The 22435-nt window shown below is 39.7% G+C and overlaps 1 protein-coding gene and 1 non-coding gene across 4 annotated transcripts in view; both read right to left on the reverse strand.

Moving 5' to 3' along the window:
• The window catches only part of MACROD2 (mono-ADP ribosylhydrolase 2), an 836463-nt gene that overhangs the window by 443493 nt on the left and 370535 nt on the right, over window positions 1-22435 (reverse strand). The window lies entirely within an intron of this gene.
• On the reverse strand, window positions 21515-21705 carry LOC112841208. Its single transcript, XR_003212829.1, has one exon. It is a non-coding gene; the product is annotated as a U2 spliceosomal RNA (small nuclear RNA).

A 22435-nucleotide genomic window follows, 5' to 3' on the forward strand; every position in this document is an offset into this window, starting at 1 on the left:
TTTGCTACTAAAATATCATTCAGCCTGGAAGTCTCTTTTTAGAAGATGGGGGGAAGCAGGACATGGAAACCACTGTGGAAAATCTTTCTACTGCCCAACTCCTGGGTGCCACCTCTTTTAAGAAGTCACTGTGCTGCCTAAGGAAGTCAGGCTGGGTGTAGGCATGAAGTCCTGCAATAAAGGGAAGCAGCAGCACAATTCTCCAAATTCTGCAGGCTGTAGAGTGACTCAGTTGGATAGAAAAGCTGAAGAGTTTAAAGAGTCTTTTTATTTATTATTTCCCTTATATTTATTTGTAGAAAACATTCTGGCAATTTCTTATCACAGATTTCAAGCCTGTGTTGTCTGTTACTAGGTAATTTTACAGTCCTAATGGCTTGAGTCAGTTGGAATCTTTAGTGATACAAAATGAAAATATACCAACAACAGGCTCCTTGTTTTACTGTAACGCTTCATCTCAAAGGCAGAGAAAATCTGTTCACATTAGAAATTCCACTACATCAAGTAACAGAACACATAGGATTTATGCTGCATGCCTCCTGATATTAAAGGCATCTCTACGGGGAGGTCAGTTTTAAAAGAACTCAAAAAGAGAAGTTAAAATTAACTTTCTTCGCCCCCCTCCAAAAGCCCTTGTGGAAATTCGGTCAGAAGAGTTACACAGAGGACCATCAACTGGCATAAGCTGACTTGAGTTCAAGACCTGGTCATATTAATTGGGAGAAAGTATTTAAAGTTAAAAAGCCAAAGTCACTTAAATTTTAAAAGTGCCAATAACTGTTAGATGTCAAATGGAGTCAAACAGAATAGAGAGGACTCAGCCACCACTCTGTAATGGAGGCCTCTTCAAAAGCTTCTTTTAAATCCATTTTCATTCAGCGCTTTGTACTGCAAGAACTGACTGGAACCAGGGACTGCACTGGGAAAAAGGGCACTTCGCAACGCCCTCCTTCCATATCTTCACTCCACATGAAGGACAACCCTGAAATACTCCAAGCATTTGCTTATATGCAAGGCACTGTGGGTCTTGGAACCGAAAATCAATGCACAAGCCAATCCTCCAGGGATTCCTGGTGAGCAGGGAGGGGCAGTGGAGTCCCATGGCCCACTCTGTTTTCAGGATGGCTGCTGCAGATCTTTGCATATCTCTTTTAAAGTATTAAAAGTGCTTTTCATAACATGTGAAAACCTTTGTTATGCTGTATAAGCCCATGCCAGGCTCTTGAAAACCACCTGTTCTCACTTTGATTTTACAAAGGGCTTTCCTACTCCCGACTCTGTGGCTGCCAGTACCCTGCCTGATGTCAGGGAAGTTCCTGCATCCTCTTAACACTCCCAGCACCCCACCACCAATGCTGCTCATCATGAAAAGGGCAACTCAGAATAGTTTGTGGAGCAAGTGCAGGCACTTTCTGACTCCATTATTTACACTCTGCTGCAGGTAAATCATGGCAAAAAAAGCGCAAAATTTTCAAAAGCATCACGTTTGCAGGGGTGAGCCTTATAGAAATAACCACCTAAAAATCCTGTGTCATGAACAGTCTGTGATTCTCCATCCAGAAGACAATAACACTGCTAGTTGCTTAAGTATGTTTAATGATGCTTTAACAATTAATGTATGTAGTGTTATTTAAGTGTTACTAGAGGTAAGAACAGGCCATGAAAGACAAAAGGATATGGCTGAATATGTGGAGGCCAGACTAACTGATTCATTTGAAAAGGAATAATTCTGACCATGTAGTTTAAGGCTGGCAAAGCAAAATCACTGGAGAAGGCTGAGCAAATAAGGCACAAAAATACTTGGACAACAAGCAAAAGACAACAGTGTGCAAGAGAGCCCAGAGGCAAGCAAAGGAATGGCATCAAGAGAGAAACAGTTACTTTTCAAAGCAGTGAAAATTTGGAGGGTAGGAAAGACAGGGGACAAAGCAAAAATTAAATTAAGGCAAGAAATATCAAATGTTAGGAAATGGATAAACTGTATTAGAAAATCAGGAAAAATATAAGGGAGAGAAAATACAATTAAGCAAGCCACACTGCAAACAGAATTAAGTACAAATTTGGAATTTTTATAGAACCAGAGTGGACCAGTGCTGAATATTACCTGAATTTTGGCACCTTTGTTTTGGCTGGCACGCTTTAAGGGAGCAATGACACACTTTAACCCCTGGATTCTGGCTTCCATCAGATCCTTACACAGCTTACCCACATAAGCAATGTTTCTTTAGCAGACTTCAGCTGATAGCACACTTCAGTTTACAGAGAAGCCAACTGCATTAGGATATTCCAGCTATCTGCCACAAGACATGTAGGTCACAGAAAAACAGTGTCAGATAAAAGGAGCTAAGCCTGATCTCTCTTTTGTCTCACAGATTACAAGCTATTCCAGAGTCTAAAAGAAGATGTGTAAATCCTGATTATTCAGGACTGCCAGGAGTATCGGTTTCTTGCACAAAGGAACACCTGGCACAGAATAAACCTGAACAATATGATGTAAATATTGTTTTTAGAAGACTTCCTGGGGAATGTCTTCCCTTTACAGCTAGTACCTTCCCCAGCCACCTGTCCAGAGTAATGGCAAGCTTAGAATCGTGCTTAAATTATTATTTAATTAAGATGATAGGCTAAAATAATTGCCTACAGAGAGCTACTCTTCAGCTTGCACATGGCTTAAAACCTGATCCTTTACTCACAGCCAGAGTCCCCCCAGTGGTGATGGGAACATGCACCATATTGGTTCCCCTACCATATAGAGGCACCCCCTAGAATTAATACAAAGGTTCAAGCTCGTGCAAAGTGTGGCTGCTCAGAAACATTCAGAAGGATTTCTGCAGCTAGAAGGGATTAACTTGCTTCACAGTCCCTCACGGATATTATCTTATGCTCCTGGTAGATTCCAGCCCATGTTTATTCGAGCTGAAAAACCTCGATCTCCATTTCCAGGGCCAACCAACAGAACAAGTCCTGCCTGTATCAATCCAGGGCTGTACTCCTGGAGGAATGAGCAGTCCATAGAGCCTTTGGGTGGCTACAAATCCCATTCTTGTTTGATAGGATTCACCAAATGTGTTTTTTTGAGTCTGAACTCCTTCACAGCTCTCTTAACCAAAAGAACGCTTTCACAATATGTGGCACACACAAAATTATTACTCTCCAAGCTTGGATTTCCTTACCTACGGAAAAGACCAGACTGAAATGCTAGTAACAACTGAGAAAATGTAATTTCTTTAAGTAAAACTTACCTACTGTTTTGCAAGAATAAAATAAATTTACAACATTCTAAGTTTTATTAAAATACTCGACCTATTTGCACATTTAGTTTATAAAAAAGCTTGTAACTTGTGTTATTCTATTTCAATTGTCTGGATATAGAAATCTAAGAGACCTTGACACAAAAAGTGCATTTCCAACAAAATATGATTTACCAAAGAACAAGAGCTGCTGAATTCAAAGGGAACATCAACCACATGAATGGCTTAAATACCCTGTGCAATTTCCCTCCTAAATTTTGGCTTGGATACCATTTGACACATTTCCAACAAAAGGCAACAAAATTAATTCTCCACTCGTGCCCTGTACAAGCTCTGTGATTTACTCAGAGGAAATAAAAGTTTTCACAAAGTGTTTGATAATGGACCACCTCCATCAATCACTGTGGCAATTCCCCTCCCCTGACTTCCTGAGAAGTCTCTGAATGATCCTGCTGCCCCCTCCATCCAAAAGGCAACGTGAGTTTTGTTTAACCTCCCCAACCATAAAACACAGCTCTTCTGGTAATCTGTCATCTACTAATCAAGGCTCCATCCGGAAGGGCCCTGGATATCCATTAGCAGCTGGAATGCTGCATTCAAATCCTGGTTCCTAGCAGAAAAAATGACAGGTTTTGGAACTATTACTGGCCTAGGATAATTCTTCTCCCGCAGATGCAGGTGTTTGTGTGAGTAATTTTTAAATACAGCATAAATCCCAGAAGTGCTAATGCAGAACCATCCCATCCACTGCTCTGACAGGAGAAGCTTCCAAAATACAATATCTATTAAAGCCAAAACTTTTCAAGGAGTTTAAAGGGTATTTATAACAATGTCTCTTGCATAACAACTGAAAATACTGCACCCTCTAGTTACCAATACAATGAAAATACTGCTTTTGTCAAAGAAAATCAGTTTGTTTTGTAATGGCTACAGGGAAAATACTGGGGGGAGCACATTGCTGTTCCTACATAAAACTTATTATGATGAATTATAGTTCAGAATGCAAACAAGAAGATTTACCCAAATTTTTTAGAAGAAAGTGGTGCTTCTTAGGGTGGATCAGCAACTACAATGTATTGTCAAAATCTCTACGTATTTCAGAAGTTTCCGAAAGAGGGCACGATCTAATATATTTTATATAACCTTTATTACCAGCACCTTATTCATAAGGGATTAATTTTGCTCTATCCTGACATGCAACATGCAAGTTTTGCTCAATTCTGACTTTTTTCATCATCTGTCAAATGAATTCAGAACTTCTCTGCTCTCAGTATTTTAAAGAGAGAACAATGAAATTTTACATAGAACTCAATCTGAAATATGCTCTGTTTTCTACACATTTTAAACCCATTTTATGACAGTATGATTTTTCTCCAAACCCATTTCCCTATCCCAACAGTTCATGCTACTTCACAATGGAGAAAAGCCATTGGGAACAGTTATTTTACTACCTTACGTAAATGACCATGAAACAATGGCATACAGTATAACGACATGGATGTAGTAAATGTCCTTTAACTTCTAAAACATAAAAATATCCCCCCAATCGCTTCCCCTCACCCCCAAACACCTGCAATTTCACCAGCAAGTAACAGGCTAAAGTACAGAATATATAATAAAGTGCATGTGGAGACTACATTTCAGGAATTTTACCAATATGAAGATTTATGACTGTCACTTTACCCCAGAATTCTCCAACATCAAAGAGAGGTGTTAAAGCTTGAGTGACAGCCAAGGCAACAGCTGGATGGATAAAATATGGTTGCTGTAACATCTCCCCTCTTGAAGTAAAGAAGGTCAAGAGATGCTGCTTCCATACCAAGATGTTCTGGGTGAGCACAAATTCATCAGCAAAGCCACCTTCAGACAGGGGGTTTCTGAACAGTCATTGTTAACTATGCAGAAAACAAAGAGAAGAAAATAAAATCTGAGCTTCCCTTCATTGGCACTGTGAAAATTAAACAGTGGGAAAAGCTGCTGTCAGAGGTTCCTGCTCATTGGGATTCCACACATCAAAACCAGGAGCTTTCTAGAACTCTGGAAACTTAGTCCCCAATTCATAGACAAGCACACAATATCTCAGATGAAAGACTGCTGACTGCTGTGCAGCTAAACCCACTAATTTACTTAGCATATTCTCTTTTTCTGAGATCTCCTTGCAGCTGTTCCTTGCAAGTGATCCAAGGCAACATTCCTGTGCTTGAGACAAGCATAGCAAATTTGAACTAAGGAAACACTTTCAGGGAGAGGTGAAAAAAAGCATGTGAACCTGAGAGAAAAAGACGAACACCCCCTGGTTCTACAGCTTTCAAAATGTGTGCACTGATTTTGTAGTTTCTACAAAAGATAAAAGCTGGGGCACGAAACTTTGAATTAGAAGGATTAAAGGGTAAAGAAATTATGCTTTTCTTTTAGAAACAAGGGCAAATGTCAGGCAGTGAATTTATACACGTTATTTTGTCCTTGCTGCATTTGCATTACACTGTTAGATGGAGTTCAATTTTCCTTTTTTTACTGGGAAATAATATTAAATATAGGTTGTGCCCTTAATAAGGGGGTGAACAATTACCGAATCTGGTCTAGAGAAAGTGGATTAACAGCATTTTGATAAAAAAGCCCAAATTAAAGGTATATGAGAGAGGAGAGAATGGGGATACAAGGAGGTCATCTGGGAGCGCACTCCCTTTTTTTTGCTTGAAGATGTCCAAGCCCACCTGGGACCAGGAAACTCATGGGAAATGGGATGAGGAGATGGTCAAGTCACTGGGGCAGGACTTGGTGAACTACAGTTAGTATTTCCAGACTTCACTGACTTGCAGTGGATTGAAAGGTCCTGTTTTCTGGCACTCCACAACCTCTGCACATTGTTTGGATTAATAAAGTTTTGGTAACAGAGTTTTATCTAATGTTGCTTTTGTGAGTTAATTCAGAGACTCAAGAGGCAAGGTAACTAATAACAAAGACTTAAAGGCTTGAATTCTCTTTGAATTTTGCTCATTTCACACTGTATAATTTACCTTCCTTCCTCAAAAACAGTTTGTGCCTTCTTGCTCCCAGCTAATTCTATTTGCCTGAATGTAACATGAAATGAAACACGGCGTGTTGGATACTGGAGTGTGGAAATCTGGATGTGCTTCAGATAGAGATGGATAATGATCATCTTATTTAAAAATAATTCGTAGAAAACTTAGGAAGAAAGAGCTCTTATTGTTAATGGCACCTGACAAAACATGGACGTGCCACCATATGTGTACACGGGCTCCAGAGCCTTGGTGCAGGGCTCATGGTGAAGACTCGCTGACATAAAGGCACTGATGCAATCAGCCCTGCAGCTCTTCATACAGTATTTCTTTCCACTCTTTTCCTAAGTCTCCCACTGTTATTCCAACCTGCCAAGCTGTCAGTGAAATAGTGTGAGTTGCAGTTCTTATAACTACTCATGGTATGTACCCAGGTGCTCTCGAGTTTCCTTTGGTATAAGTTAGTACCAGCTCAGCCTCTTTCTTCTGGCAAGTGTTACTGGGGGAGATAATCCCCAGCTTTCCTAGTCCTTCACAGCACCTCACATAAAAAATTAACAAGCTGATTGCTTAAATCTGCTCATTTCTCACAGTTCTTTCCTTCTGGGCACCCTGGGTTACAGGGCTTTGTAAAGAAGTGCTGTGAACCTCTCCTTGGGACATACCAAGAGAGAAAAGAATCTAGAAAAAAACAAACAAGCATCCCTCCATACCAAAGCCTCACTTTCTTCACTCCTGAATGACTTTGGAATTCAGCAGAACCTTCTAGTGATGTCCTTTGGCACACTGTTTTCTAGGCAACCATGTCCCTCTGCCCTCCAGCCAAGTTGCTCCATCTCTCAAATAATTCTGAACTATTTCAATTCTACCACTAACCCTGGTTTCTTCTCTCTGCTCCAGTTTAATAAATTCCCTTTCTTCTCAGGACTCCCAGCTCTGCAGGGGAAAAGGACAGGGGAATCTCAGGTTTTAAGCAGAGCCACCTTTTTTTTCTTTTTTTTTGGTTCTAAGTAAAATTACTACCAGCAATTGAGAAGACACCTGTGAGCAGTAAACAGCTCAGAGGCCACGGCTCAGACCTGCACTGCGAATGTGCAGGGAAACAGAACTCAGCTCCAAAGCAGTCACTCAGACCAAATTAATTATACACGAGGCAAGGAGCAAGGAGCAGAATGATCTACTGGGAGCTCCTGAAGGCAGCCTGGCTGACCCAAGAAGCAACAGTGGTAAACTTTCCCCTGCCCTTGCCCTTTCCTTCTGGCCAGGCCATAATTGCCAAAGATGCAGTGTAACTAAGTGCCAAGCATCTGATCAGTGCCATTGCAGAGGTGTGAGGGAGATGGAAGGCATAGGTTTTAACACTTGTCCCCATGTTCACTTACCCACAAGCCCTACTTTCTCTGTGTAAAGTAATCCTATACAAACAAAATTCCAACATTTTAAATACAGTTCTCTTAAAAAAAAATAAAAAAAACAACAAAAAAAAACTTCTGTGCAGAACAAATGTGTCCTCAGACATGCCAATGGAAAAAAGTAGGATAATTGATTCTCTCAGAGCTTCATGCTACTCTGCTATTGGTCCTGTACCTAAACACGATACTGTTCAAATGTACACAAAGCTAACACTGCAGGGCAGCTCCCCACTCAGCAGATGCCCCTAGTTTCATGTTATGTTTTTCAAGATTCAACATTTAAAAGTAATTCTCTCAAATCTCACAAATCTCACAGAGGTATCAGGCTCTTACACAGCGAGCCAATTGCCTATTGCAAACATGACTCACTCACAATGTGGAGTGAGCCCCCTGCTCCCTTATAAAATGCACAAACAGGAAGGAAAAGGGGGTACACTCAGAGCGCCCACCGTGGTAACACACAACCTGTTTGCTCTGTACCTGTTGGGTAGGCTGTGAACTCATTGGAAATACTTTGGCATTCTCTTCTTGCATATTGCAGGCACGCATCTAAAACCATCTCATTATTGGTAATAATTTATTGACAGCAGATAGTTCTCTGCAGGTGCCAAACCTCTCTCCATCACTTGGCCTGAGGGAAGATTCTCAAACAGAGACCTGTCACTCTCTGACCTGTAAAAGCAGCTGCAAAAGCTGCCAAAAAGAGGTACTTCTGGTGATTCATAAATGTCTGAAGTTTTGTTATGCTTTCCTGTGCTAAGTGCTCTTTTGCTTAGCAGATCATCTTTACTTTCCCCCCCTGCCTCTAGTCTTCAATTCAGTTTCGGTGTTTATTCATGTCTCCCTTTCTGGTGTCACATTTCCTTTCAACTATCTTGCATCTTTATAATCCAATTTTTCTTCTCCCTTTTCTCTTTTCTCTCATCTATTCAAACTGGACCTAGTCTGATATTTGCTGACATCAACTCTTTGTGGATTTTAACATAAATGTCTACCAATATCACTCAGCCCTGGCTACTACAGGAGAATATAAACCCCTCCTCATGTGTTCTGTGCTGCCAATAAAAGCCGGTCTTTAGGCATTACCAAAATAAACAGTATTAGCAACAATTAGATCTGCTTGGTTCAAATCCTTCTATGTATGGTTACACTATAGATTTGCTTAAATCACATATGCAAAAGAGCATGTAAAATTCCATTACTTTTACTCATTTAAAACCTCACACTTTTTGAAATGCCATTGAGGAAAAATGCCATTGAGGAAAAAAAATCCCCCAAACACGTTTCTGAGGTTAAATATTGCTGTTAAAAGTAAACCAGGCTTAAAATAAAAAGTTGGCATTTTAAAGGCCTGCAAATAGGATTAGATCTACCCAGTCTGTATAAACATTAATAAGTGGAGCTCCATTCAGAGCTAATGTATCTGTGAGTCACATGAGGAGCAGCGTGAACTCTCTTTAATTTGCAACCAGAAGGGTCTGGAGGTTGAAAGAGGTAAAACAACTCAGCAGAAAGCTTCACTAGGACATGGATTAGGATCTTACACTTTCAAACCTCTGTTTCTGTTGGCCGCAGCTCTGTCTGATCACTGCTGAGCTTGAGCACTCGCCCACTTTACATCTTTTGTGCTATAAAGACATAAAAAATGGAATTTTTTATTCAAGCTGGTTCTGAGCCTGGCACATCCCAAGCAGCAGGACTCTGGGCTAGGATATTTCTCCCTCCCCACCCACTTTTCCACCAGTGCTGAAAAATGACATGATAGTAGTGAATTAAATTACACTCTCGTGGAACTGTTCCTATTTTTCAGTACTACAGACTATTTCTACTGAGTAGTCCTCGATTATGTTTTCTACAATTCCCTGATGATATTCTCTGGAATGTTATCCTGTTGTAAGCCTTTCCTCCTCTGTGGGAGCCACTGGCACCATAGGTCACTGGGTGCTAGGAAGAAAGCCTCTCCTGGTGGAGAGCTTCGTGCTGCAGGACACTGAGGAGTGAATGCATTTCAGACATATCTCTGCCCCTCAGCACAGCAAAGCAGAGATTAAAATCAAGAACAAGAAAAGTTTCTTTTGGACCTTGGGTTGGTTTGTCTGGGACTTTGCCCTTATTCACGCTAACCAATGAGAATACCTGCAGCAAAGATCAAAATCCCAACTCTTGGTTTCAGCAGAGCAAAAGTTTAGGAGTTAAAAAAATTTAGTGGAAGTTTAGGAAAGTGTAAACGTAGCCTGCAGTATATAATGTGAAAGCTGACAAAGAGATGGTAGCAATACACCATCAAATCCGTTGCCAAAGTAAATGAAAAAGTCACCCAGGCAGATAACATCTGGATATGTGCAACCTCAATTTAGGCAAAATCCTAATGTAAACAAGTCCACTGATAGCAGAAGGGTAGTTAAACATTCCACTAGCTTTGGATAATCGAAACCATCTTCCTTTCCTTAAAAAAAAAAAAACAAACCTTTCAATTATCAAACTCTGAGGAAGAAACTGACAGCTAATGGAAGGATTCCATTAAAATTTCAGTTTTTCCCTTTGCAGACAAACATCTCTGCAAACAGTTTTTTGTTTGTACAGAAATTGCAACAGCTCTCAAATGGCTCAATACTTGTAAATACTAGTAATATACAGTATAGTGATTACAAATAACATAAACACAATGTATTTGGATCTGGTTTATTAGACTGAGGCAGTGCTACATGTTCTGCTAACTATAGTGGTATTATTATTTCCTGTGATATCAATATTAAAATAAAATTATAAAGAAAATGTATTTGCAGCTGTGTAGCATGGAGTTCCTTTAACATATGCATACCCTCAGCAAGAATCCTTAAAAAAATGGTATCAGTCACTCTGGGAATGGTAACAATGCAGCAAGGGAATTCAGTCTCAAACAGGTTTCATTTAAAGGCTGTGGAGGATCAGTGGAAATGTATCATGTTACACCAACCTAATTATGTATTGCAATAGTCATTCAGTCAACCCCTATGTCAACTTAGTGCATTAGTATATTATCACTGATAATGAAGTTTTGACAGTAATCTGAAACATCTGCAACAAGTACCATCAAAGCCATTGAACACAGAATAGCATTAACAAAATAATTCTTTCTTTTTTTCCAGGGCTAACAACCTAATATAGTTCTGGGGTGAACGTCACATTAGAAATAAATGTAATCATATATGAATCACCTTGCTTGAATGCATATGAAATGGAATAATCTATACGTTCCAGCAGAATCCAAGCAATTTTTAGGCAGCAAAGATGAAGCTGATACATGAGGTCAAAATCAAATGCTAGAAAGCACTAACAAGGTTAGGAAGCACCAAGGGGTTACAAGGAGAAAAAAAATTCCACTAAGTTCCATTGCAAACTATAACAATTAAAAGGAAAATATAATCCACGTGTGCCCCGGCAAATCCTAATGGCAACTAATTAAATAATAAATTCTAAAAATCCTAAAATTCCGTTCTCCGGCAGCTAACAAAGCTAAAAAGCTCATTTTTAAAAATAGGTCAAGTCTCTCATCTCCATGCAACAGTGACAGAAGTATTAAACTGGTTGATTTAAAAAGAAAGGGATTATCAGAACCCTTATTTGCACACAGTTATGCAGAAAAAATCACCTAAAATGAAATTCCACAGAGCCATATTATGCTGAGTAGAATACACAAGTAAACCCGACAAACAACACAGACAACCTGAAAATAGGCTATGAAGTTTCAAAAAAAAAAAAGAAAAAAAAAAGAAATCAAAGAGAAAACTGCATATTTAAAAAGTTAAAATGCGCAGAGCTGAAAAGCTTCCTCACCAACAACTGCCTGGTTTACACAAAAATAAAAATGCTACATGGGGCATGAGATGTTCACTGATAACTTCATTTTAAGATATATCACATCCTGACTGAGACACCAACTGACTCACTCGGCTCACGTGTACTGCAGAAGGTAAAACAAATAGGAACTAGTTTCGGATTAGGGCTGGAGATGAATTTCAAAATATGGACCCCCTGAATCGATTTGCACAGCAGAAATCACATTCCAGTCCCATTTCATAACGAAGGAATCTGAAAGGGATTATCTGACTTTTCCTGACTGCACCATGCCCAAATATATGGACAACATTTTCATAAGTGCAGAGATGCAGGGATTTAATTTTGAAGACAGTCACGAAGACAGCCTCAAAATTAACCATTTTGAAGGTGTTATTCTATTGCTTTGTACTTTGTATAAAACACAGCCAGGACATGTTCTGAATTACTGCATTGGTTAGACATGGGGTGTGTTAACAGTGCTGCATCACACATGAATGTCACAGTTCCATCAATCTAAGTCTGTGTGCTTAGATCCCATTTTTTCTCTCATTTTTTAATGTTGAGATGCTTAAATCTTATCATCCTAATCACAAGCAGATTCCCAGCAAGAGGACTCAGAGTATATTCCAACCCTTCCTATTCCTGCTACATTTTGGCAAGGCATAGCTCATCACCTGCCACTTATGGTGGCTGTACTAGGGAATGTTTTGTTGATTTTAAATTACTTGTCTTCTACAAAAGTTATTTGATTGTTCACAGCAATACTGACCATTAAAAAAGGAACTATCTATTTCTGCTGGAACATTAAGTTTTCAAGCAGAAAACGTGAAACAGAAAAGAGTAGCTCAGAAGTAGCTCATCAGTAGACCTACTGATCTCCTTGAACCAGGTTTTGAGAAAGAGAGCACGTGTAAAGTCCATGCTGTTATCAGATATTACAATTCAGATCTTTAAATTGAAGTAATGTGTGTACTCATGTTTAGTTTCATGTTAATGCAAATACATGCTGGGGTTGTTAACCTGCTGCATCCTGCCCTAATTCAGCCAATTTATTTAAGTGGCACTCACAAAATAATACCACAGTGCACCCCTCGAGGTCTCCAACTTTGAAGAGTGCTCAGTGTCCTCTTTTGAATGTATATTGTGACCAAAAAAATACTTCATAACTTCACCCAAAATGGTTCCAGCTCAGAGAGAGAACACTTTCAAAAGCGGAACTTCAGATCTCCTCAGTGGACACTCCTCTCCCTCCCTGAATTCTTCCAAGAAGGAAAAAAAACCAACAAAATGAAACACATGTCATATTTGAAATATACCAGTCTGGAGGACATTCATGTACCACAGAGCTCATTAACATCTCTATGATACTCTTCAGTGGTTGCAGTGCCCCATTTCAGAAATAACATTTCTGGAAAGTATTTATACCATGTTGAACTTGGATCCCCTAAGCCATGCACTGAAGGTAATCACCAGTACATCTGTTTCTGTCATATTTAAATTCATAGCCTAATTCAATTGCAAATAATTAGCTATTTATCACCATAAAGTTCACATTATAAAATCAGAAAGGGTCGATATGATCCTAACCATTTAACACAAGATACACGCCTTAAAAGAAGGAAAGGGGAGAAAAGCAAAACAAACCCTAGTAATGAATCCCCCAGTAAATCAAATACAATCAGTTCTGCTTGCCCATCATATCCCTGGACAACTCAAATCTCTTTGTTTTCTTTCACAAGATTTACAGAATATATTGTCATACATATCAGTTAAGTCTATCTTTCACTTTTATAGCCTGAAGAGGAGAATTATTTAGTCAAAATAACATGAGTACACAGCCCATATAATACTGTTGTGACTTCAGTTTCTAACACCTACATCGGAGCATTACTATAACTCAAGAACTTTTTTTCACTTGCAAGGACATCTTAATTATCCAAACCGTGACATGAATGTTTTTGGAAGATAAAGTCTGTAATTAACTTGTTGCCAAACAATATGTTTACTGTCCCTGAAGGTCAGTTCTCGCATAAAGACATAAGGACACTTAACTTTGGGAGATGTGTGGTGTAACTGCCGTCAAACATTAACCAAGTGGTCATCCATTATCCATAGCAGAGAAGGAAAATATTCCAAGCAACATAAAATGACTGAGTCAAAATAAACCTCTACTGAGGCTTGCAACAAATAAGTGCAACTAGAGAGACAGTGCTTGACCCATTGCAACAGGATTTGTTAGAAATTCCACTTAATCTCAGTAGTCAGTTGGTAGTGGGGGAATTTGCTCAAGACAGTCAAAGCAATATTGCTCCTGCACTGCAGAAATCTGTCAGTGCTGATTGCCCTTGTCAGAAGAAATCGGGGTTTGACTCTGTTTTTAAAGATTTTACCAAAACAACTGTAAGGGCTCCTTGCCTTGTTTAGTTCTGAATCCTTGATGTGCAAAGGGCAGGGTGAGGACATACACAAGTATAGGTACAACAAGGAGTTTCATCAGCTCTGCAAAGCCATGAAGGGCAGCTTAGCATTCCTGGTACAATTCCTATACCAAAGGAGTCCCCTGTTCCAGGGAGATGATAAGATAAGCATCTCTGATTAAAGATCTCCTATAATACATGAATTAGTTGTATACATGAGCTGGGAGAGATACAAAGAGAAAAAAAGGACAAACAAAGGAATAAAGGAAAATTATAAAAATAATATATGTAAAGCACTTCTATGCTGTTGTGCCCAGTGTTACTCAGTTTCTGACTCACATCCCTCATTATTCTGTATTTCAACAGGAAAACTAACAGATACTTGGCCTTCCTTTGCTTTACACTCTGCTTACAGTCAGAGACAGATGGAAGGAATGGAAGGCAAAGAAAAGCAGCTAAGAAAATCAAGGAGGAATAAAATCATCTTTGCCCAACAAGACACACTCTTCTCGTCCTACGCTCACAGCACTTACTCTTTCCTGCAGAGGAATAGGTAACAACTGAGAACGTGTGTTTTCCCCAAAGTATTGGACAATATGGGAACAACTTGTGAAGAAATGGCATATGGAAGAACCTAAACATGGCAAACAGGCAGGAGTGAAAAAAGTAAACAGGGAAAAGAAATTTGGATGAGAAACTAGAAAATGTTGACTATTCAGGCAAAGGAGGGAAAGATTGCACTACAGAAGGGAAAATATTAAGAATTTAGAAAGGGAAAGAAATGAGAAATCTGGAATGCCAAAATCACTAAAGGTAAGAACTGGTGGAGGAAGGGGAGTCGGGAGACACTCCCATCTAGGTGCTGCCATTAGCACTGCAGTGAACTCGTAAACAAGAAGTTCTTTCAGCATATCACAGGCCATTAAAGAAGATACTTTGTCATTTGGTGCAAAAATAGTTGATTCAAGTCTGTTATTTGAAAAACTCTTGTATGTCAGCACTTTGATACTGGAATAGCTTGCTCACGTTGAAACATGGAATATTTGCTGGTTTTCCATTGAGAGTAGATTAGATTTCAAATTCCCCCACTTGGTTACCAAAAGCATTTCCATCAGCTGGAAGCACTTTTCAATCCATCTTGCCAACTTTTGACCTATGCTAGTTTCTTTAGGAAGGTGAAACCCGCCAGGATCAGGCATGGATAAGCAATTCTCCACTGAGAGCATGTCAAATAGACACGGAGCCTCCCCTGAGCCACACTGCAGCAAATGTGCATTTCTTGAGAACGGACACTTACTCAGAGCTGTTCATATGGAAGCAAACCACAAGAATCTATGTCACTCTGCAGTTTCTCTTGCAGATGAGTGTAGGCATCACACACGCTGTTCATTTTCTGCAATAATATTGGAGGGTGCTGTTTGTGTGCTGCCTATAGACCAGCTAATTTAAAGAACACAGCATATTAAAGCAATTGAAAAAGCCATTTGTTTCTGCAGCACAAAATGAAGGTTCTGATTGCCAGATAAAATAATTGACATACTGTTACACTGCACACATTTGCCTGAATGCAATGGTATAATAAGCCATTATATGGTAAGAGAAGGCTTCAGCTCATCTCAGCCCAGGAACACTCTGTCTTCTTCCCTCACTACTGTCAGTGATCCTCCTGAAGTGCCACCCAGCTGCAAGTTGATTTTTGACTGAGCTCTCCTCTTTGTGCACGAAATGGAAGACAAAGATCCATCCTTATGGCTCGTGGCACCAGACACCATTGCAGTATTATGCCTACAATTCTGCAGACGGAAGCATACCCAAGTCCTCCCTCACATTCTTCCCGCCATTCCCCTTCACCAGCCATCCACTTTCTTTTTGTTTTCTCTAAAACCAGATCATCACAAGTCCAGCTCTGGTGTCTCTTTAATTTCCCAGATGATCTGCTGACTTACTTGTTGCTTGCAGAAAGGAAAGCTTCCTGCAGGCTGGTTGCACCCAGCAGAGAATACAGATGCCTTGTTCAGCGGGAGGAGGAAAATCAGAGCCAAAGTCATTATCCCCTTCACCACCACCACTCTCCATCCTCTGTGTAAACTGTCTGACAGCATTCCCCTCTTATCATCTTCTGCAGTGTCAAGCAAAATGAAAAGGTTAAACTTGAAGGCTTGTACGTGGCCTTTGGGTTAGACATCTAGGTTTTTTTTTTAAAAAAGCCCTACACACAGCAAAATATTTTTAAGATCAGGGGAACAAGAAGGTTCAAGGACTAAATTTGCTACTTTAGCTGAATTACATGTACTCTAATACTGCTCCCAGGAGAAATACTTAACATCATGCTTCCTAAACTGACTATTGGAAGCCAACCTCAGAAGTAAAATCTCATTCCAGTATCCAAAAACATGTCACAGACGTAAATTCCTGTGCCTTGGGGATTTACATGCATGGAGCCCTCACCAAGCTTCTTTACACTGCTCTTCATACAGAAATACAGGGATGCTAAAGGTGGAAGAGATAATTATTCTCAGCTTCAACCAGAGTTTTCCATACTATTTTCTATATTTAGCATCTCCCTGTTCAATCCTTTCCTTTTTTCACATACCCACATTTCCTCCTCAAGCTCTAATGGAGGCTATTTGGACAATCAGACATTTAGAAGTGCAGACAGTGCTGTGAAACACTCTTAAAAGCTTGGTGGGAATCAGGCTTGTGGGGATCACAGGCTACCACTCCACTCACAGCAAGAGCCTGAGCCAGGTAAAGTTTCACTTTTAAAAAAAAGGAATGTTACTAAATATTCAGCCTCCAGTGCTGTGTGCCAGCAGATGTCCACTGGATGATGGATTGCCCTGCAGACTCCTCCACATGCAGCCACCCATGGCTCAGCAGTGGTTTGTTACCCCAGGCTGGAGCCTGCTAAATGGAGCAACTTTTAGAGTAGCTTGTAAGTCTTTGCACAGCATCAGCTTTTAGGCTTTCAGTCTTTTACTGGTAATTCAGAGCTACAGGGTCGAAATATATGGGCCTTGGTTTTGCATTAACACCATAAGTGATCAAAACAACTCATTATCTAAGATTCATCTGTTTGTCTAGAAAATAAATGTCAGTACTGTAAGGAAGGGGAAAAGTTTATGATTAAGCTCCAGCTATATAATTTCTCATAATATCTGCTGGAAGATGGCAATCAGAAGCATTTCTAAAAGATTCAGCACTTGATTTTCCATCCACCTCACACCTATGTGGAAACACATACCTTTGCAGGCAATATTGTTATGTGAAGCCATTTTGCAATTAGCCTAATTTAAGAGAGAAAAATAATTCAACAGAAAATGACACAGTCTGACTGGACTAAGCACAGAAAGCAATTTTGCTTAAACACATGTAGACAACAAGCCAATGATCTGCTACAGCCCGATGGAAAGCTTGTGTGCACTTCTCTGTTGTCTTAAAGGACCGTTTCAAACACAGACAGCCTTTAACATTTCTTCTGTGTGAATTTTTGATGTCCCCTCAAAGATAAACAAGGAACCATCCAGTTTTCCAGCATGTACAGAGTAACTAAACAATTCATATCATGACCCCACTGATAACACCTCCCAAAAGATCTTCCCTGGCCGTGAGGATTACTGAGGGAACCCCGAGCTGAGAGTCACTTGATCCTTGATCTGCATCATGTTCATCTTCTTTAGTTCAGGGCACAGCACGGATACAGCAGTAAACCAGGTAGGGCCCAGTGCAGAGACTGCATTCCTGCCTCATGAGAGAAGCTCTCAAATGAGGAAAGAGCTGTTACACTATCGCAATCTAGGCTAATAATAACAATAATAAAATACTATACCTTTGGGCATGTTGAACATGGAATTAAGTTATTTATTTAAAGTATCACGTAACAGCGCTAGAAACAATAGGCACAGGCACTTCATATTTTTTTTTCATGTACAAATGAGTTTTGCACAGAGATACCAAGTGCCTTGCCATGTCATGACTGCAGAACGACAGCAGATACTTATCTGCTCAGCCTTAATTAATTTACTCCCAAATGAATACCGCATTTAGAAGGAAATAAATTGTAATTTTATCCTGGAAGACCACTTCACACAAATGGGACAAACTGTTACCTCATCTGATTTGTATCTATTCCCTAATCACACAGAGACTTACCATAAAGGAATTTAAAATTATTCTAAAAATACGCAGCTGATATTGCACATAAATATTGCATCTTCCTCTCTGGATAAAATCCTTCTGAGGGAAATAGCAAAGTTGCTTTAGGCTTGTTTTTCTTACATCTCACACGGACATGCCTCAAACAGTCATATCACTGTTCCATCGAATTTTACATCACCTATGTGGAAATATCTACAAGTTCAACAATGTTCTGTTGCTCATGTTCTGCTATTCTGGTGTTTTAATTATGTTTCTTCACACAGCAGAACCAAGTTTGACATTAGTATTGAATCTCATAAATCGTCACTTTAAGAAAATGCATTCCCAGGAGGAGAGGTAATACAGGCCATATGAAAGTCCCTGTTTTAGCTTAAAGCCTTCTCAAACAATCTTAATTGTTTTCAGAAAGTCAATGGCAGGATTGTGCCTTCTGAGGCACAGAAGAAGTAAGTTATATGTTAGAGCTCATTTTTGTTTGTTTTCTCATTGTGGTGGAGGTTTTTTTAAAACATAATAAAAGGGGTAAAAAATAAAAAATGAAATTAAATGTGATTTCAACATTAATTCAATAGTACTCACTCTGGAACAAAGGCATAATAACACCGCACCATAGATGTACAGTTAACATTGTGCCAGAGGTGTACAATCCCTAACATTTTCTTATCCTTTTCTATTTTTCTTCATCTCTTCAAAACATTCTACTAAGGAAATGGCCAGTGCTGTAATACAAAGACCAGTGTACAGGATATAAACATCAAAAAATACTTTCACAATGATATCCAGTGATTCAACATGTCAGAAGCTCACACAGACTTTACAGATACCAAAGCTTGAGGTGTTGCAATAAACTCCACTAAAATAATACCTCAGAATGCTAATTGTTGCTTTTGTAATGGTGAAAACAAGACCCCGTAGGTTTCACTCTCCAAAGGGAACCCATCAATCTGGTCTAACTGTCAACTGACTAATGAGAGTTAAATTCGAAGCTGGGGCAGCAGAAATTTTGCACTTGTGTGACATAGTTTCCACAATAACATGGATTTATGCTTTGAATCTAGTAGGGATGCACATGGACACAGATTGATATCACACACTGTGATAGTAGCAGGAACATGTGGCCATCTACAAAGGCTCAGAGGTTTCTCAAACAGTGGCCTCTTAAGAGAGGGAAGTGGAAGACTGCAATTCTTTAGAGAAATCTGTCCAGCTCTTTCTGTTGGTCTTGCCAATTCTTTCAGTCTGTGTATCAAGGATATGCCACTGAGCCCCCCTCCAAGGATGCCCCAAGTCAGCTAAGAGTGGAAGAATCAGTGGATGCTCAGTTTTGTAAACATATTCCCATCCATTATCTCAACATTATGCATTCTCTCTTCCATGTTTTCAGTATGTTTATACAGAGAAGACTTGGCTATTGCCAACCTCTTTACTTTTTTCCCACTGCACCGTGAAGAGGATTTCTTAGGGCCCATGGTCTCACCTAGACCACCTGAGTTTAGGGTCCAGGACCACTCAGGAGGGGGAGGTGGACAGGAAAGAAGGCAGATAGATGGTACTACTTTTTGGATAGAAAAAAAGAAAGCCTGTGATCCTATTGCTAGAGCCCCATGAGTGACTAGATGATATAGTGGTCCATGAATCCTCCCTTGCTCTGCCCCAGGAGACACTCTCCAAAAGCACCAGCATGTATATGCTGACCTAGGGGTAATGAAGCCACTTCTTGAATGTGACCAATGTCACAGGTTTAAGTAGCCTGTGAGGTCCCTGAGCTGCCCTCACCTCACCTGGGTGCATACAACTCACACTAAATTAATTTTCTCAGAGAGAGAAAAGAGAGAATCAATATTTATCCCAGGATCAAAATGCTTTTTCGCTTAAAGAACTCAGCAGTCTAGAAAAATGAGGAGCAATCATTTTGTTCCCATGACAAACAAAAGCTTCCTTGCCAGTAGACATTGTATATTGACAATAACCTGTAAGCACCATAGCACGCATAGTAATAAGATGGCATTTTGCTGCAGTGCATTTCTATCTTGCAGATACTCCTTTTTTGTTGTTGTTCTAAACAGAAATATTAAATAATTAAAATTTAATATTTTTCATCACTAAAATAGTTACAATCAACAAACACTTAATGCCACTCCCCCAACATCAGCTTTACTCAACGTGCCCTAATTGAAATACTGAGGCCATAAATAATGACTTATAAATCATCAGCCAACTCCAAAAGCATGGAACCTAAAGTATGGGATTTTTTTGGGAACTATTATTTTATTTTCCTGCAATTAAGTTGGTAGGGCACCAAGCTACCACCAAAAATGTCACACCGAATTAGCTTCCCTTTTATTAACCATGGCAGGTCAAATAATTAAAAAAGTGAAGGTGTCTTGGTAATGAGACTTAACTCAAGGACACTAATTTACAATGACAAAGGTTCCTCCTTTCTGTATTACTTCACGTACTTATTAAAAAACCCTTGAAAGGTCAAACTCTTATGTCATCTAGAAATGATTTTGATCACTCTCCACCCAAACTGTATTCATTTTGCTCCTAATACAACTCCCAGTTTTCACCCTGTCACATCAGCTTGGCCTTTAGTGGCTTGATTCTGGTTCAAAAGATGTCATAAACCACGCTTGTCATCACCTGCTGCATTACACGGACCTCGGCGGTGACTCCGTCACAGGTCAAACAAAACCAGCTCCCATTGGCCACCCATTGACTGCGCCACGTAGGAGCAACTCTGGACCTCCAGTTTATAGAATGCATTAAGCTGATATTTAATCAATCAAAAACGTTCAAGGGAACACCAGCTTTCCCCAGTTTTTGGCCTATTTGTATATTGGAAATGCTTGTGTCTAAACCAGGTTTCCTCAAAGATACCGACCGCATCTGTTTCTTTCTGACGGTCTTCAATCAAACCCAATCAAACCCATACAAATCCCATATGTACCCTCTAACTATCTTGCAGTACATTTCTTCTCTTTTGGACTCTGCAGTTATTTCTGATTGCTGTTTTATCTCATTTTTCAGAAAAAAAGCAACTAGAGTGGTCAATGAAAATAAAGAGCACCAGTGATGCAAGAACCTGCTGTTCAACAAGGATGAGAGCAAGTGTAGGCTCACTGTATCCAGGAGGTACAAAGTATTGCCCAGTCCTGAGGGTGCTAATCTGATGTTATAATACTGGACATGGCAAAATGGATATTAATATGGGTTGACAAGACACTGAAAACAAGACTAAAATACCATCAAGACGTGCTATTTTATTTTATTTTTACTGGGGTTTTATAGAGGCTCAGGAACCCCCTGAGCTGAAAATTGGTGGAGATTAAGAGAATATTGCGAAGAGGCATAATCTATGCTTGCTCTGCTCCTGCTCTTCCCTTCGCACTATTTTATGGTCATTAGGGGACTCGTTGCTTTTTTTTTTTCCTTTTTCTTTTCACACCATCCTAGAAAACACAGCAATCGCCAGCTTCACGCATGGAAGGGATGGCGTAAGCTCCGAGTACATTTCCCAGTCCCCAAACTCATTTAATATAAAATCCTCCAGTTGAGGACATAACAGATATTAAACTGATAAAAACATATGCTGCACTTGATCTTTGCCAAAAGGTCAAGAGGCAAACACGAATCAGCAGAGTCGGTGGTTTCTGGGTCTGACTCAGTGCACATGCTGAGACTGAATCATCCCAAGATTTTAACACCGCGGTAGCGACAATTACGGAGCTTTAGCACTCAGATTTATTTCAAGAAGCTGCAGACAGACTGCAGACCCCAAATAACTCACTCCAGGACCTCAGCGAACTCATGATTTTGCACACACAGGAACTGTTCCTGGACAGGAACTCGGGAGAGCTAATGACGCCGTGTCCAGCCTCCCAAAATACCCCAGTCTTGATCTGAGTATTTCCTCTACAATAAACTAAATAAAAAGAGAAAACACCCAAAACTTCCCTCTAATCTCCAACCTTCTGCTGCCCCTACATCCCCTGCTCCAAACTATTAAGGAATCTTCTGCCTTCTGAATCCTAATGGGGTTATTTTAGAAACACATCTCCCCTATGGAAAGTATTTCACAAAATTCTAGAAAGTTGAGGGACTTTTTAATAAATAAAAAATTAAAACCAGAACTAAATACTGCAGTGAATGTTCTTAATCCTTGCTGGACTCATTAGAGCATCTTGCACGCTAATTCAAAGACAACATCTCAGTGTTGCTAAAGCATGATTTTTAATTACTCTGTATCAAACTCCACTGTAAATTAACATAGAAGAAGTCCACACACAAAGAGTACTACATCAATACTGCTAAAGCTTCAAAAAAACATCCCTGTGTATGGAAACTAAAAGCACCTT

This window comes from Manacus vitellinus, unplaced genomic scaffold (genome assembly GCF_001715985.3).
Source record: "Manacus vitellinus isolate BGI_N305 unplaced genomic scaffold, ASM171598v3 scaffold_38_pilon, whole genome shotgun sequence".
In the NCBI taxonomy this organism is placed as follows: domain Eukaryota; kingdom Metazoa; phylum Chordata; class Aves; order Passeriformes; family Pipridae; genus Manacus; species Manacus vitellinus.